Genomic DNA, 18,059 nt, shown 5'->3' with positions numbered 1-18,059 from the left:
AAATGCATTTTATTTTATGCATATATTATATGTAAACTTGATTTTGGTAACATGCTGCTGGGAGCTAAGAATTCCCCCCACACACACCCGAACAAACTTTTTTTTAAACCTGGTTATTCCCATACTAACTATTTTAAAAGCCTGCTTTGCTGCCAGAAGCAGAAAATAGCATTAGGCTCAACCTCTTTCCACTGGGTGAGTCCTGGCCAGTTTACATCATGGTTTACATTACTGCAAAAATGTCAACATATTGGTGTAACAGCAAAGAGGTTAAGCTTCTGTTTAGTTTGCAGATTGGCAAACAGTTGAAAATCACTGGTATTTCAATTATTGGTGAACCAATGGCCTCTTCTGGATATGAAAGAAACTGACATGTTCAGTCTTGTGAAACTCAACAGTATTATAACATGTGCTTTGAACTGATACTTGTTTGACAGCATTGATGGGAATAAAGTTCAGAAAATATCAACATACTATGATTATGTCACTACAATCTTGTGGATAGTCACAAGATTGGAAAAAAATGATGCTATTTCAATAGCAGAAAAAAAATCTGCCTGTTAGAAACAACATATATTTTAGAGAGGAATGATACACGGTATGTACATTTATACTGGGGCACTTGGAAGAGATGCATTTTTGTAGCATACTTTGAGCAGTTAAATTTCAGGTAAGTGATGGGGGCTGGACCTGTATTTGCCAGAATCTCTGTGATACTCTGGAAGTGTGAAAAAAAAAAATAAATAGGCATTTTAATAAACTTGTATAAGAGATATTACGTGAATTTAGTGAACTGTAAGTCACAAAGTCACAAATACTTTTAAAAATAATAAACGTTGATTTGCAAGAAGCTTTTATATATGGACACAAAACAAGAAGGCTTGTGCATTTATACAACAATCACTTGAACTACATTTGTCTACCATGGGAAGATCTACATCTTCTTGTCTAAATCTCTGAGACTGGGTCACTAAAGGGCCCGTCTTACATCCTATGATGAACAGGGCTACTGTCCAGTGCTTTTTCATGGACAGGGGAAGCTTGTTTATTGTTCTGTCGGGATCAAAAGCATTGACAACATGTATACCCAATTGGATCTCACACTTCCTGGTGCTCCAGAAAGTAAAGCTATGATGCCTGGCTTGCTTCACAAATACTCTTGGCAGGCAGCTAATAACATCACAAATCTTTCACAGATAGATAAAGAAAGAAGCAGAAACTACATATAAACAGTAACAGTAGATTCCAAACTCCAAAGCTTGCCAGACTTACCTAACTTGGAATCAGTACATTTTCTTGCTTGATCTTTAAATCTTGTTTATGGTTCATGTTTGAAAAACAAACAAATTGAACTGCTGAACAATTCTTTGATAAGATAGTTATACTTATATGGTTTTAACTATCAGGCATTGCTAGGGCATTGCTCCATTCATGCTTATATTTTAAATACGATTTTTTTTATCAGCAGGTCAGCTAAAAGGTAGCCTCCTTGTCAGAGAGTGGATGGCAAGGCTATGATGGAGCTGAAGTTGGCATGCCTTAGAAGGGAGGGAGGGAAATGGTCTAGGGAGGCAAAGACTAAGTCTAGGCATTCCTGTGGCACTTCCGGATGTTACAAAAACTACTGATTTGACAATAGATTGGAAAAGAGCAGGTATGTTTGCATTTGTAGGTGATTATGTCAACAAGGCATGAGGAAGGATGAGGATGAAATGAATAATTTTTTTGATACATATAAACTTGATAAATAAATAAATGAAAAGATTTTACATTTTCATTAAACCTTGAACACCAACAAACCACCAGTGGTTTACTTTTTTTAGAGGGTGCGGGGGGAGTAATTATATTTTTCAGTCTTCATAAAATAGTCATTTATACGTAAGTTTTTTATCACCCTCAAGAATGAATGATATCACCTAAGGGCATAAGTTAAGTTTTATGTATGATAAGCACATTAATATTTTACAATCAAGCTCTAACATGTTTTTATCTTTTTCATTTTTCACACATGATTAACAACCTGCTTGAATTTGTTTTATTGCATACTATTTCAGTTTTCTCTAAGCTGCTCTCCCAGGTTTAAAATTTAAACTCTTTTCTGCAATGTTTTCTTTACTAGCAGAATTTAATTCGTTTTCCATCTGACAATTTCTGTTTATGCATGAGATCGGTCATTCAGCATGACATGTTTCAAAGAATTACAAGTATTAGTTAATGAATGGGCCAAATCTATATCCCTGGTATTTATTCTTGAAGAATTTAGAACTACTGAGAAGCTGTTAAAAGAGTAGGAAGAAAATAATCAAAAACTCCACTAATTTTAACAAGAAAGATTGCATGATGGTCTTTTTAGCATGCCCTTCTTTCACTGCTAAATAATGGAAAAAATATTAAACCAAGAAGAGCTAATCCATGAACTGTAGATTTTTTTTCACAGATTTTTATTGAGCTTATATGTAGCCTGTCAATACTAGTACATCTACTGGAAAGCAGAAGCAGACAAAAGTAAGTAAAATGACCTTATGAAAACATCTCATCAGTCGCTCAGCATTTTTAATTGAACAAAAGACCTAGTATATGAAAGAAAGCAGTTCCGGTAATTAAGTGAAACAAAGCAGTTCCAGATAGTTAAGTGAACATCTAGAGACTCATTTGGATCTCAGATACCTATTTTCTCTGTTTTTCTAATTTGAAATATCAGAGAGAATGTTAGAAGGACTAAAAAGTGAAGATGGTAGAAAAGACAGCAGTATTACATTGAAAGGAGGTATTTCTTGTGATACAGCAGATAGTTATACTAGGCCATTCTTTAATGCATCCATGATGTGGAAGAGGAAATGCATGAACTAATTACATCATAAATTAATGATAAATTTAGGATAGAGAATGAATAGCAAAACAAGACTTAGAGACTATTTTAGAAAACTCCAAATGGTTAGTGTGGAGAAAATATGCATGCTCACTAAGAGAGACTGAGAAAACAAAGCTGAAAATTTACAAGAGTAGGAATTTGTAATTAAACTACAAAAAGAAGCAGATTCAGTCATATGTGTTCAACAGACAGGAGGTTAGTATAATTCAATTGAGATCTGTTTGGGATCTGATTCTGTCCCAAAGAAATCAGTGACTTTTAGTCCTCTTGACTTCATTGGTGGAAGATAAGTCACACAAAGCAATGTTTATAATAAATGTGCATTTTTGACTTGGATAGGAGGTGTTATGGTATACAAATAATGGAGTAAAGTTGGTTTTCTTTACATCTTAATCTGTATGCATATATACTTATAGAAAGTATATATATAGAAGTACTTTGCTTGTACTTTGCAAAAGAAAACTAGCAAATGAATGATTCTCTTAGCCTTCTTCCACAATAATGTGGAATATTCTGATTCTGATTCATAGATTTCAAAAGCTACTTCCAGAAGCCAGGGGATTGTGCCTTAGTAGTATATTGAGCTGTTATTGGTATCAGAATTAAAGATTAAGGAATTAGATTTTTGGCCTCTTCTAACACTTTCACAAAGTAGGGGTCAGGTAGATTCATCAAAACACTGTACAATAAAAATTGTTTAGTTTTTAGTAATATTTACATGAAACAGTGTTCTTCCCTTCTTCAGCGATTCTTACTGTGGTTTTGGTCAAGGTCCGTTCTTCACCTAAGTGGGCCGACACAAATCCTTATCCACCTGTTGCTCTGATTAACTTACGTGCAGAAATGGTAACACTAATCTCAACATGATGGTGGGAAGGTTTTAATTCAGCATTTAATTCAGATTTTAGCACATTCTATTGCTGACTGTGATCAAAGCAGAGTTCTTTATTGTGTAATAACAAAAATTCTTATTCTTTGTAAACTATAGGAAACTAGGAAAAGAACAATGGAAGAGAAATGGTTGGGCAATTGGAAAGAGTTTATAGAATAAAAAATCATGCAGTTGTTTTGAAATCAGGATACAAAGTTTCTGAAGCCTTTAACTTCTGAAAAGGGGTTTATTATTGTTTTTTATTTGATTGTTTTTACTCAATGGTCTTCTAGCAGAAGGCAAATGTTGTCATTATTTTTGAAAGAATAAGAGGCTGTTGATGATTAGTTTTGTACCAAAATAAATTTAAATGGTTTATTTATAAAAACAGATTAGGATAAAATTATATGCTACTATGAAGATTAAAAAGAAAAATTTGGAATGCATAAATCTTGGAAGAAGTGAGGTGATGCCTAAATGCCAGTTTAATTAAAATGCACCTTAAATACTTCACTCCATTTCCTTTTTAATTATTCCAATGCACACTAGAAATCTAAGAGATTTTTTACATTTGCTTTGAATCCATGAACACATTTTCTCTCTCTGCTGGATGTGTTGATTCAGGGTTAATGTACAAACAACTAAAATGAACTGAAGATTGCTAACAGCCCTGAATAGTCTTTGTAAATGAGGCTTCCACATTAAAATAAATAAATAAATCACAGCATGTTTTTGCAATGTCATGTTTTTTAAATATAGCTTTTTATCTAACAATAGCAGTTCAGGGTCTTTTCACTATCTGATAATTTCTGTGTTTATTGGCATTGCATTTACAATATACAACAATATATAAACCTGGTATTGCTTATGCCTTGATGGATTTCAATTATAGAATGAGTCACAGTATGGTTTGGCCTAGAAGGGACCTTAAAGACCACCTAACTCCAATCCCCCTGCCATGGAAGAGACACCTTCCACTAGACCAGGCTGCTCAAAGCCCCATCCATCATTTCCAGGTAAGGGGCATCCATAACCTCTCTGGGCAACGTGTTCCAGTGCCTCACCACCCTCTGAGTAAAGAATTTCTTCCTTATATCTAATCTAAATCTACCCTCTTTTATTTTAAAACCATTAGCCCTTGTCCTATCCCTACACTTCCAGCTAACTTTCCAGCTATCTTGCAGACCCCCTTTAGGTACTGGAAGACCACTATCAGGTCTCCCCAGTGCCTTCTTTTCTCCGGGCTAAATAATCCCAATTAACATAAGTGCTCCAGCTCTCTGATTCCATAATATGCTGATGTTTTTAGTTGTTGCAGAGTAGTATTTGCATGGAGCCAAGGACTTTTCTGTTTCTCATGCTGCCCTGCCAGCGAGGAGGCTGGAGGTGCACCAGACGCAGGGAAGAGATACAGCCAGAACAGCTGCCCCAGGTTGATCAAAGAGATCCATACCATATGGCACTGTGCTCAGCAATAAAAGCTGGGGGAAAGAAGAAGGAAAGAGAGGAGGATGGCAAACATTCAGAGCGATGGCGTTTTGCTTCCCAATAAACTGTTAGGCGTAATGAGCCCTGCTTTCCTGGGAGTGGCGGCACAACTGTCTGCTGATCGGAAGTAGAGAATTAATTCCTGGTTTTGTTTTGCTTGTGAGCATGGCTTTTGCTTTACTTAGTAGCTTGTCTTTATCTGAACCCATAAGTTCTCACACTTTTACCTTTCTGATTCCCTTCGCACCTGGGGAGAGTGAGTGGCTGTGTGGTACTTTGCTGCCTGCCAGGTCTAAACCACAACAGAGTGGTTTACAATTTCAATGTGTTTTCCTCACTTTAAGTGTAATGCAGTGTCAAACCTTTAAAGCTCTGTGTTAAAAACATGTTAGTCAGCACTTAAGGCACAGAAGATGCAACTCTCAACCAGAAACCAACCACCAGTCACTGATAAATATAGAATATGCACTCCAGGTACCTGAATGTGTATCTTGTTTAATAATCATGTGAGAGTGAGATACATAGAATAAGACATAGGCTAAATATATACACAGTGCAAAACTCCATTTGCCCCTGAAATAGCCTGTCTCAGTGTTTGCATATATATCATAATACACAGTTATATGTTATCTACTTTTTTCTCAGACTAAACTTTTTCCAGTTTAGTGACCATCTGAAGTTCATTAAACTCTGTATATAGTATTAGCTGGTATTTAAGGAAATCTCTTTGTCATTAGACAGGTTTGAGCCAAAATTCTGCATCAGTACATCTATTATGAAGAATGACGTCTGGTATTTGGATGCTTAGGTTAACATTTTGAGAATCTTTGTAAGATTATAAAAAAAAAAATCCAAGCAGCTATTATTACTGCTAGTAAAAACAACAACAACAACAAACTAATGATTGTTTTTCACAAGTTTTGTATTTGAATTGCTGCTCTAAACGCCTCAGGAAGTACTCCACCCCTCCTGTTATAATGGCTAAAAACTGGAGTGAAAAAAAAAGCAAATGAAAAAGATAATGGCTTCAGTGGGGGCCATTAAACAACTAAACATCACAAAACAGAGTTGCTAATACAATACATTCTCATGGCATCAAAGTAGACAATTAATTACTGCAAAACAGAAGAAATCCCTGTGAAGAAATAAAGGCTGAAATGTTTGGTTTCCCAAATATGTAAGACACAATAATTTTGTCATTTAATTAGGTATTAGGTTTAGAAAAATGGAAAAATGGTATGGTAAAGCAAACTAATGACATTGTCTCTTAATGACTGATAAAGGAATGAAATGTGACCATTCCTTACCCCTCTATCAAGTCTATACTTAGAAAAATTCACCATTAACATCACTGTTAATCACTTGCATTGAGGAAGTTGGCAAGAATTATCAAAAGCCAAGTACTGTAACATAAATGCCAACTTCACAAAATAATCAAGGTCTTGTGGGATGTATAATAAAATATGCCAGACAGTCATTATAATGTACTTTTGAAAGAATTATACATATTCATTCTCCTCATTTAGCACCTGAATGACAACAAGCAGGTGAGAACATCAGTACAATACATCAAGCAAGACAGTTGCTATTATGAACAAAACATAAAAGAGTGTGACAGAGTTGAAAAATGGTAAGAATGTTCTGTTCATACCTTGCAGGCATTGTTATTCTTTGATAGCAAAATGAAGCTTGCTGGGGAGCTGGGTACGTCTTGTTGTCATCACAGGTAGTACTTCTGTGACAAATTCCAAGAGGTATGTATTTTTTAATAAAAACCAAAACAAGTTTTTTAAAAGTATTGTCAGTGTATGGAAACTGCCAATCTGTTCTCAGCTCTTTTGTTATGTACCCAAACCCTTTTTTTTTTTTTTTTTTTTTTTTTTTTACTTTAAAATGTAAGGCTAGATTAATCACTAACGAAATCCAAAAACATGGATTTCTGTTGTAATAATGAAAGATAAAATTATACCATGATATTAAGTGACAAAATAATCAACTCCTTTACCTATTTCTATAATATGTTTCTGAGTTGCAAAAAGCTGCTTTACATAAACCAAATAACTAAAAGGCACTTTCTTAACTCTTATTTCCCCCCTTCCTCTGCAATGTTTCAAAATGCAATACTGGCAATATGCTGTCTCCTATCCTTCAAGCCCCAGTCATTCTCTGATGAATTTTTACTTTCCATTTCATCTGATTTCTTCTTTAGCATTCAATACCAGCACTGTGATGAAGAGAACCTTCATAAATATGCCTCATGTTACACAAGGACTTGAAAATGGTACCTCTGCTGTGAACAAGAGTAGTGGTAACTCTTGCTTTCAGAGCATTTCATTGCATGGAAAGAGTATTTTGGAATACTAGAATATAAAGTACTTCATAGATTTTTTTTTCCTGTCTGAAAACAAAGCTAAATATTAAATTTAAAACTTCTACAATGACAAGAGTACAATGACTCTTTCAATGTAATACAGGAAGAACTTAGATAAAAAACTTAGGTAATAATTTATTTAATGATAAATAATGTAACATTTATTAAAGCTTTGAAGAACTATAACTCTTGAATAAATATTTGATCTAATCACTCCTTTTTTTTCCTCTCTCTTTCTGTTAAGTTATTCAGAAATAGGGAATTAGAGTAAAAATCAGTAGCAAAAAGGACTCAAAAGAAAAGAGGAACATCTCAGATTGCTGAGATAACAAATGTGTCATAGTCATCCACACTGGCCACTCAGGAAAAAAAGCAATATTAATAATAACAAATTATATATTATGTACAACATATATATTATCATACATTCGATATTATATTTTATTTTTATATTATATAGTATAAAATTAAATAAGATAAAATTAAAAATAAATGAAAAATTACTTGCCAATATTTTTTTTGGTAGAAAAGAGCAGCAGTTTCCAAGTACAACTTCCTATTTTTAATTTGTTATGTTTACAATTTTACATTCTTTACATTACTTGCAGATACACTTAAGCATCATGAAATAGTCACTGACTAATAATTGATATGATTTATACAAGTACTTTGACTTTGCTGTGCAGAAAAGGTAAATATATTGCTAGTTTCCTGCCAGAATGTTAAGTTCTTATTGCAATGTAGAGTTACTTTCTTAATTAATGCATTCAAATCTGATTGCAGACTGACTATATTTGGTCTTTAGGATTAAGTGGCAATTATAAGATCTACAAACAACAGATGGGTAAAAGAATTTGAATTGTTTTACCATACCAGAGATGTGCTGAGAATTTTGGCAAGCATATGGAATTTTTGAATGGGTGATGAAAACACTGGGCATGGGACAAATGAAGCAAAATGCTGTGAGATAAAACAGCCTAATCAGCTGTATGTGTTTCCAGAGTGAAGGAGGAAACAACAAAAACCACAGTACTGAGTGTAATTGCATAGAATATAGGTCATATAGGTCACACAATACATGGCCTACAGTATATATATGCCCTAGATAATAATTGCACAGAATGTAGAATATATTTGGTTAACATTTAAGGATATTGTTTGTAGATCAAATTTTCAGACACAAAGTCAAGAGAGTGTAAAACTTACTAAAAACTTGATGGAAACTGATGGATTTAAGGGAGCTGAATTGTTAATACATAATGGTACTCAAAAACATGTAATGGAAATCTGCTGGAGTTGTGAGGAAAACAAAATCAGTCTCAAAACCTGATAGCCCCAAATCAGCAACCACCTTTGAAAGAAAATTAGTGTGTCTCTGTGTAATATGTGATCGATGCAATATGAAATCACCTAGGTTCTCTGAAATAGCCAAGAATGTACAGGTTATGGCTGTATTCATTTCTATATTTCATTTATCCACTTACAGCATTTAGAAGAAACAAATATTGCTAGTTTAGCATATTTTATTCCTTTTTCCTAACACTGATTTTTCATCATGTTGTCAGTTGATCTCCAGTGTGTATAAAATGTTTTGCTTTCACATAGCAACTATTTAATTTGTTAGATCAATATTAGTTTGTCCCATCGTTTTTCCTTCTTTTGACATAAAATCTTCTTTATTTCTACACATTTCAGCTAAAAATAAATACGCTTACTGAAAAGAATGATTCCTAATATGCAGTACTGTAACAGGGATAAATAAAATTTAATGAGGACACCATCATTTAGATGACACTTTTATTGCTCTTCTAGCATGAATAGTAATGAATTAATCACAAATATTAAAATTCTAAAATATCATGACAGCTAATATGTTAACGGAATTCTTCAATTCTTTGTTTTATAAGCATGAATTGGGCTTTTTTTTTTTTTTTTTGGATTCTGTGTTGTCTATGGCTCTTTGATTTGTTAGATTGATTCCATTTGTAAATAAAACCTAAGTTATTGGAGATATTTTGGAATTATGGCAGTTCTGCCTAATGGATACTTCAGTAGTCTCACAATAAGGATCTGTGGAATATATTCTAATCTCTGCCTGCCCTCTCTGATGTTTTGTATGTATTAGTATAAGGTCAATATATCTCAGTGCAAAAACTGACAGGTTACTCTTAACCGTTATCGAACACATACGGAGCACCTATTCAGATTAATTACATTTATTGTATTACCTTTTGTATGTCTTGGCAATTGTAGGATTATGTGTAAGCATATTACTGAGAGCACCATACATATACCAACCAATTGCTATAACCCTAATTCAGCCTTTGGATTGAATGGAGATTATAGGGCTGATGATTTTACAAAAGCTTAGTAATTCTGCACTTCAAGAGAGGTCACTGTTATGTATTTTCCATCAGTGAGGATCAGATGTGCAGTTTTTAAAAGAGAAAATATAGCTACTGTTGATAACATTTGGACCTACAACCTGCTATCATATTTCCTATTATAGTAAGAATTTCTGGATGAATGCAAAGAACTGTAATGAATTAAGACAACATGTCTTTTTAGTCCTTGACATAAAGGGCAGGAAAACATAAATGTCTCCAAAGGGTCCTGCTTGGCAAGAACCATCCGAGTAAATATTCCGGAAATATTTTTCCAAGAGATTGGTAATTTATGGCCATTTATTATAATAATTCATTGCCTCACCTGATAAATTTCTCATACTGTACCACCTTGGATTAAGTGGCAATACTTAATTACTGTTATCTTTTTTTTACAGCTGGAGAACACTAGAAGGTCAAGGGCTCAAGAGAGGGAAATGGATGAATTTAATCTGTAATCCGATCCATAGACTCCTTAACACCCTCTAGAATATATGGCATCCACAGCTGAACTGTTCATCTTGCCATTTTCCCAACCAAGTTAGAGAATTATGAACTAAGCATCTTTGTACCTAAACCCTTTGAGTGATTATATTACAAGATGTCTTTGGAAAATGTTAGTATGGGCAAGGAACAGCACATCATTCACAACCACTTTCATCCAAAGACATAGCAGACCTCCATTAGAGAAAGAGTACTGGCTGGTAGGAAAGATGTTCTAAAAGCAGATGCTGACTACAAACTCAAAGAAAGAAAGACACAAGTTAATAATGTTAAAAAGTAATGAAATAAACTAAAACTGAAATTAGTTTCAGATTATGACTGAAGATGTCTACATGTATAAGGTAAATTAAGCAGTGTGGATGTATGAATGTCACATATTATGATAAATATGGATTGTGAATAGCTCTTCTTTCTCAAAACCTTTTTCTGGATTGATTATCTAATTCTGTCACAAAAAGAATTTTTGGTTTCTCTTTCCTTTGGCATATCTGTCTTTTCTAGATTGGAAGGTATTGTGTATATTATTATATGAACACTAGTGGAGAATTTACAGTACCATCTGGAACTGAAAATTAGAGAAAGAGTACATTTTCTTAACAAAGAATGGATGAAAGTATGACTCAGTTAATGGCCTGCAGACTTGGAGATATCAGGGATTTATTTCCTTTTTCAGGACAGTGTTTGATCAGAACTCTGTTGGGGTTTAACCTGGCAGGCAGCAAGCCACTGCACAGCATTTGCTCCCTCCCTCCACCATGAGTGCAATAGGGGAGAGAACTGGAGAGAACTGGAAGGAAAAAAAGTAAAAAGTCATGGGTTGAGATAAAGAGAGTTTAGTAGGATAGAAATGGAAGGGAAAATAAAAATAATGTTGATAATAATTATATATATATATACGCACACAAAACAAGTGATGCACAATGCTCACCACTCACTGACCAATGCTCAGCCAGTCCTCAAGAAGCAGTCATCACCCCCTGCCCCCGACCAACTCCCCCAGTTTTTACTGTCTCACATGAAGCCACAGAGTATGGAATATCCCTGCGGCCACTCTAGGTCAGCTGTCCTGGCTCTGTCTCCTCCCAGCTCCTGGTGCACCCCCAGCCTCCTCACTGGCAGGGCAGTAAGGAGAAGCTGGAACATCCTTGTCTCTGTGTGAGCACTGCCCTGCAACAACTAAACCATCACTGTGTTATCAGCATTATTCTCATCCTAAATCCAAAACATGGCATATACCAACCCCTATGAAGAAAATTAACCTTATCCCAGCTGATTATTTCATAATCTCATCAGTGCGGAAAAGGGAGATTTATGGTGTCGAGCTGAGAACAAGAGTTTGACACCTACTTGTGAGCTGCTGTCAGGAAGATAAAGCAGCCAGGACCATCAATAAAAGTTATACTTTCAATGCGGCTGAAGTTTATTTTTCATTACTTTGCTGAGAAGAAGCTCATGCCTTTCTAGCCCATTATAACTTTCTGTAATAGAAAATCTAACTAATTCACTATTTCTCTACTTTTCATTACTGTACTTATTTTTATTTGAAGGTAATGAAGTATCTTAGGCCAGTCCCAACTAAGCAACAAGATATGCGATATCCTGAAATGGAAAATAAAATAATATGAACATGTGAATCACCTTGGAGATGAATCATATTGCTGTAAAACATATAATTTACATTTCAATAACTTACCTGCTTTTCACCTAATTTAAAAGTAATTTTTATTCTTTTTCAACTAATCCCCAAATTTATAAGTTGGTTTGATCATATTTGTGCAATAAAATTGAAAATTTTAGATATGGTAGGTAATCAGTTTTAGTCTCCTCATCTGTGTTTCCAATCTCATTACAGATTGCAATTTTCAGTGCAGATTACATGATGACCCATCAGTGGCTTTGTTGTTTCTGAATTACCGATTCCTTGCCTACTGCCAGATAAGAACAAAGCCTATGCATCAGTCTGACAGCTTGCAAACAGAAAATGGGCTTGTAGGATTGGATTTAAATCCCAGGTGTAGGGGATAATTACCACATCAGTCATGCAGTAACTGAAAAATGGTATTTCAACAAGAAAAATTACATTCCTTTTATAGTGCCAACAGAAATCATTATTTGAGGCTTCATACTGATTCAGCGTATCATTACATGTGCACTCTACTCATTAAATGTAATGTTTGTTACAACCTAAAAAACTTATTGTTTCAGATACTTTTGTGGCTGAGGTAGCTCAAATCAAGATTTGTGAAACCTTGACAATACCGAGGTCATTCAAAGGTACATTTTATAAAAGTGAAACAACAGTAGAGCCCAAAGCATTCAAAACCTCTTCAGCAGTGCTTCAGGGAGAGAAAAAAAGAAAAGAAAAAAAAAGGGAGTGGGTGGGGTGGGGACGAGACTCAAGTAGGAAGGCATAAATCCTACTTTCGAAAATCCTCTGGGGTTAGACCCTTTGATGCAGGTCTTTTTCATTAAAATAAATAGAATGGTAATAAGTGGCTATCATCATTTGTGTGGGTTTGTCTATTCTATACTTTTCAGTAAACAAGATACTGCTTTCAATTAATTATGTTATAGGTCAAAAAATAAAAAGCGTGTTAAAAATATACCACTAAAACAAATTAATGTCATACCATTCAACCACAAATTTACTGTATTTTTGATTTTACAGCTTGACTATAGTCATCTCTACTTTGTAGTTAAGCAAACAGGAAAGTAAAGAAGATTTAACAGGCTACTTTGTGGGTGCAAAGAACTAGAAACTGACAGTTTTCAGATGAACGGGAGGGAAGACGCAGACTTGTTAGTGATCTCAAATGGGAATGATTTCCCTTCTGTTCCATATCATCACTGCATGTCTGAGTTGCACCAGCTGGACCACCAGTGCCCTGGATTTCTCAGTGAGAGCTTTGGCAACATCTAGCTATTGTTTTTGAGGGCAGATATCTTCTGCTTCATGTTTTACAGTGTGTGATTTTTTAAGTTGTCTTATTACAAACACTCCATATTAGTTGCTCCTGACATAAGGAAGCAAGGAGAAATACTCTTGATATTTTTGGGAAACAAAAACATATAAGGATAGCTCAGTTAGTGCCTGAACTAGGTAAGAGTGTCATCTCAGTGACAAGAATTTTAATGAACATGCCTCCCATAGAGCTTTTGATATAGTTACCCAGGTTTCAGTCTATCTTTAGCCCTCTCAGAATTACATGTTGGATATACACTTAGATACAGGAGAAGCTATGAACAAAGACAACTGTTTACAATCCACTAACAAATTTTTAGACATCACTTTTAGATTTGTAGACAGTTAGCCTGGCTCCAACATCTCTCTGTCTCTGCACACTGCTCTCTCTCCTCTCCTACTAGTCTGTCTAGAAGAAATCTATCTCCCAGAGGTCGTGACTTCTATCATGAACTTCACCTCCTGTCAGACAAAATCATTTTGGAATCCAAACTAAACTACAGAGAGAGACTTGTTCTCATCCTCCTCATATTCATCTTCCTTATTGACTTGGACTTTTCAAACATACATCTACAGGGAATCATGAGCCTTAGAAAGGATCCTTACAAAGGATCAAGGGGCTACATCCTTCTATCAGGAATGAGTTGCATGCAAAAGTGTCAAGGTATCCCCAAGATGCTGGTTGATTGGATTCAGCACTGATATTCATAGATCGCCTTTGCTAAATGGACTTAAACTGTCTTCAAAACCAGCTCTTACAGAGGTTCAGGAACCTCTGTAAGGTTCAGAAGTGCTCGAAATAATAGTCATGCAGAGCCTGTTAGATGCAGGGCAGGTTCAGGATACTTTTTTTCCAGCAAATTATCATGTTTATGAGATAGGTCCATAACATTTTGTTCAACTGTCTGTACAAAGTCAAACGATGTAAGAAGTTCCTTTAATTGCTTGATAACTGAGCATGCTCATGATGCAATATAATCTATATTTGTGGGAAAAGGGCTTTGTCAGATATATAGTGGCTGAGTCTTTAGGGAAGATATCAAAGACCCACTATCATAAGTCTTTCATGATTTTAATCAGGTAATAGTTCAAGAGATCATAACATAAGTAAACAAGAGATTCTGTCTCAATATCATCGTTCTAAAAGTATAGAACTACAACTTGCAGGAAACAATCTTACTTGCTTGGAAGAATGTGAGGTGAGTAGTGGTATTAATTTGCAACTTATTGTTTAGAATTTCAGCTTGTTGCTTTAATTTGCACTGTCTTCTCTGGAACACACTAACAATTACATACACAGAAAATTAGTTACACAGTTTGTAACAGCTTCTAGGACTACCAAAAGAAATTGTAGTGCTGTGATCCTGGGAAGAATAATGAATAGTTACTTGCAGATCAGGTAGTAGTATTAATGCATTAGTATCTGGCCAAAGTGAATGAAATTAGAAATTAGCATTTTGTTCTGGCTCTGGAAATGCCAGCTCCTATAATGCTGTGGAGAATGGAATTTAACTGCATGAGTGCTATTAGTGCCTTACATGTCATAGATAAATCGTGGGGTCAACACAAAGCAGGTGTAGGGATTACAAAATATGTTGCAATTGCACAGCATTGTGAAGACAAGTGTGTTTTAAATCTTGCTTTCTTTATATCACTTTCTCTTTCAATTTTCATGGAGTATGTTTTTACCTCAAGCATCTTCATGCAAATGAGTTGAGTTCATTTTATTTTAAATTAAGTACGTTGTAAAAAATTAGCTTTAAAAATAATAGTACTGTTCTTATTGCAATCTTCGGTTAGTTGATTTGTGCAACTAACTGTGCATCAATCTGCATGTGTGTGTTCTGTAGCACTGACTGATATGGAGGATAACACTACCACTGTATGATCTGAATATGTCTTGTAAATATTCAGTGACATAAGCATTACATTTCTAGCATAAGAAGGGCTACATTTTTCATTTTTATTTCTTCTCAACATTAAAATTGTTTCTCCTCTTCTTTTGTTTGTATTCTAAGAGTCCAAATTATCAAAGACTGTCAGCTAACTTGAACACACAAAATGTAAGAACAGCAAACAGGTAAATGGGCATGCAAAACACTAATTCACACTTGCAAAACAGGTAATTTCACGCACTGGCAGTAGCCTGCATATACAATTCTTCACTTGTTCATGCATATGCATGGCTTCAGCACAATTACCTTTTTACATATGTGCATATATTTCACAGGTACAGTTTAGCCATTGATATTTAGTCATTATGATTTGTGTGCATGTTTAAACCCTGCTGTGTTCATTCAGAATAGAATATAGGTTCGTGATTCTTTTGCAGAAGGTAGCTACATCATATCATTTATTGGTCTCTAAGAAAGACAGCTTCAATAAACCCCAAGCTTTGGCGCATTCCATATTACTCAGTCCATGTTTTCCTAAAACCTGCACCTCCCTGTTTTTCACACATTTAACTTTCAGTATTTTCAAGTATAATATATAGAACAAAATCACAGGATGTGATAGGGTAACAAATAAAAGACCCTGTCAGATTGTCATTTTCAGCCTATGCCACTGCTAACCAGAAGAGTCTATCTACAATTACTGTGGATTCTTGAAACTTCAAAAGTTGCCTTTTCTTGACTATGAAATATAAAATGCCAAAGAGTAGTCGTATACCTTATCAGATCCATTGTACAAAATGTATCTTCTTTTATACAGTCCTATTTCTGTCACAGTCCATATAATAGATGAGGACTAGACAAAAGATGGTCACTGCAAACAGTGCTTTAAGTAAAGGGCTGCCTAACCTTGCTACTACAGAAACACTGAGGATGGATGTTTTAAATCTTGTATGTCTCTACACTTCATGTAATTAGTACAGACTTCAGATTTTTCATTCCTGTACCTCTGACAGTTAAAACCTTTGACTTGCCCAGAGTCTTCTAACCATCAAGCTGTACATTAACTTGAATTAGAAGACTCAAATTCTCCTCTTGCATTAGATGGCATTTCTTTCTTAGGGCAGTGCATCCTCGTTCCCTCCTAGGATTTAGCAGCCCTACCTGGGGACCAGCTCAGTTACAGGGCAGCTGAAGGTACCTCCTTGTCCTCTGTGGACCCAGCCATGCTGTATTCCCTGAACCTGACCTAGGTGATGATCTTCCCAGCGTTAGCTTGGATCTGCCTACAGAGCTGTGTTGCGATCACAGGGCCATGTCTGAGCCCAGTTATGGTTTACAGGTCTGATTCTAGCCTAGGCCCACTGATTTAATTTCCCAGTTTGTCCTCAGACAAGTTCCCATAGGAAGCCTCTAGGGCTTGTGGTGCCTGTCCCCTAGACAGCCATTCACTCACAGGGTGGTGACCTTCTCCATGCCATCTCAAAGAACTAGGAACAGTAATAGTAGTTAAATGTGACAAGCAGTACAGCCATCTCCTCAACTTGAAAAAAATCTTTTAGGTCAGAAAGATTTCTGCCATATATACAAAGAATCTGTTGTACATTTTACTACACACAAATGCTAAGTCAAGAAGAATACACTGAAATTTACTTAATGACGACATAGGATATATCAGTCTGTCCACAGGATGTGGAGTTACAGTGTTTATATGACACAACTATTCCTTTAAACATGGGGTTATTTACAAATCAGCAACACATTTCTTATTTTAAAATGGTCAACTGGAAATGATTCCTTCCTGTCCCCACCCCTGCCCATCTCTTTCTACTCCTCCCTCTCTATTCTCACCAAATCCTCTTAATTCCATAAGAACTATTCACATATTTCAGAGATTACAACAACAAAACAATTACTTCCAGGCTATTACCAAGTATGGAAGCTTTCAGCCTGAGAAATAATGCTTCAGAAAAAAATTGAACAAAGCTAATTGAACAGTGCAAACAAATTATTCATTAATTTACAGAGGAGGAAAAAGGCAAATCTATTGTAGCATATTGGTTAAATAGTTTCAGATATACAAAAAGGAAAAAATAATATAGCTATTCTATAATTATGATATGTGATGGGATTTCAAAAGGCATCAAATACCATTCAATAACCATTATAAATTAGTAGAATGTGGGCATTTCCTTCCTTTCTATAAATGAAACCTGACTAGTTGCATTTGAGCTAAAAGAAGGTAAATTCAAAATCCAAGCAAATAGAGAACTTTTTAAAATCTGTATCATGATGATGAAGAATAATTACAAATCAGAACACGGTGTTTGCAATTTATACTGCTTTTATGCCTGAACAATGGCATAGAATCAATGTCTGCAACATGAGAACTACTGACTACCAAAAAATCAAATTCTACAAAACTGTTACATTAAAAAATAAATAAATCTACATATAACCAAAAGTGCACATTAGATGTTATAAATAAGGCCCGGCAGAAGTCCCTCTTCCCCTCTCCTTCCTATTTTCCAATTCTTTGAACATTCAGAAAAAATTTGGATTTAAAAAATTTGGATTTTCAAGACTTTATATTTTCCCCAGCTTGAACCCAGAAGACCAACTGAAGGAAGAAAAGAAGTCATTGGCTTTAAACAAAACAGTATGCACCCTCTTCTTGCCTGCTTGCCCCTGTCTTAACTTTAACTGGTAGATATA

This window comes from Anser anser, assembly GCF_964211835.1.
Source record: "Anser anser genome assembly, chromosome: 5".
In the NCBI taxonomy this organism is placed as follows: Eukaryota; Metazoa; Chordata; class Aves; order Anseriformes; family Anatidae; genus Anser; species Anser anser.
The sequence above is the reverse complement of the archived record's forward strand: the minus strand, read 5'-3'. Positions refer to the sequence as shown.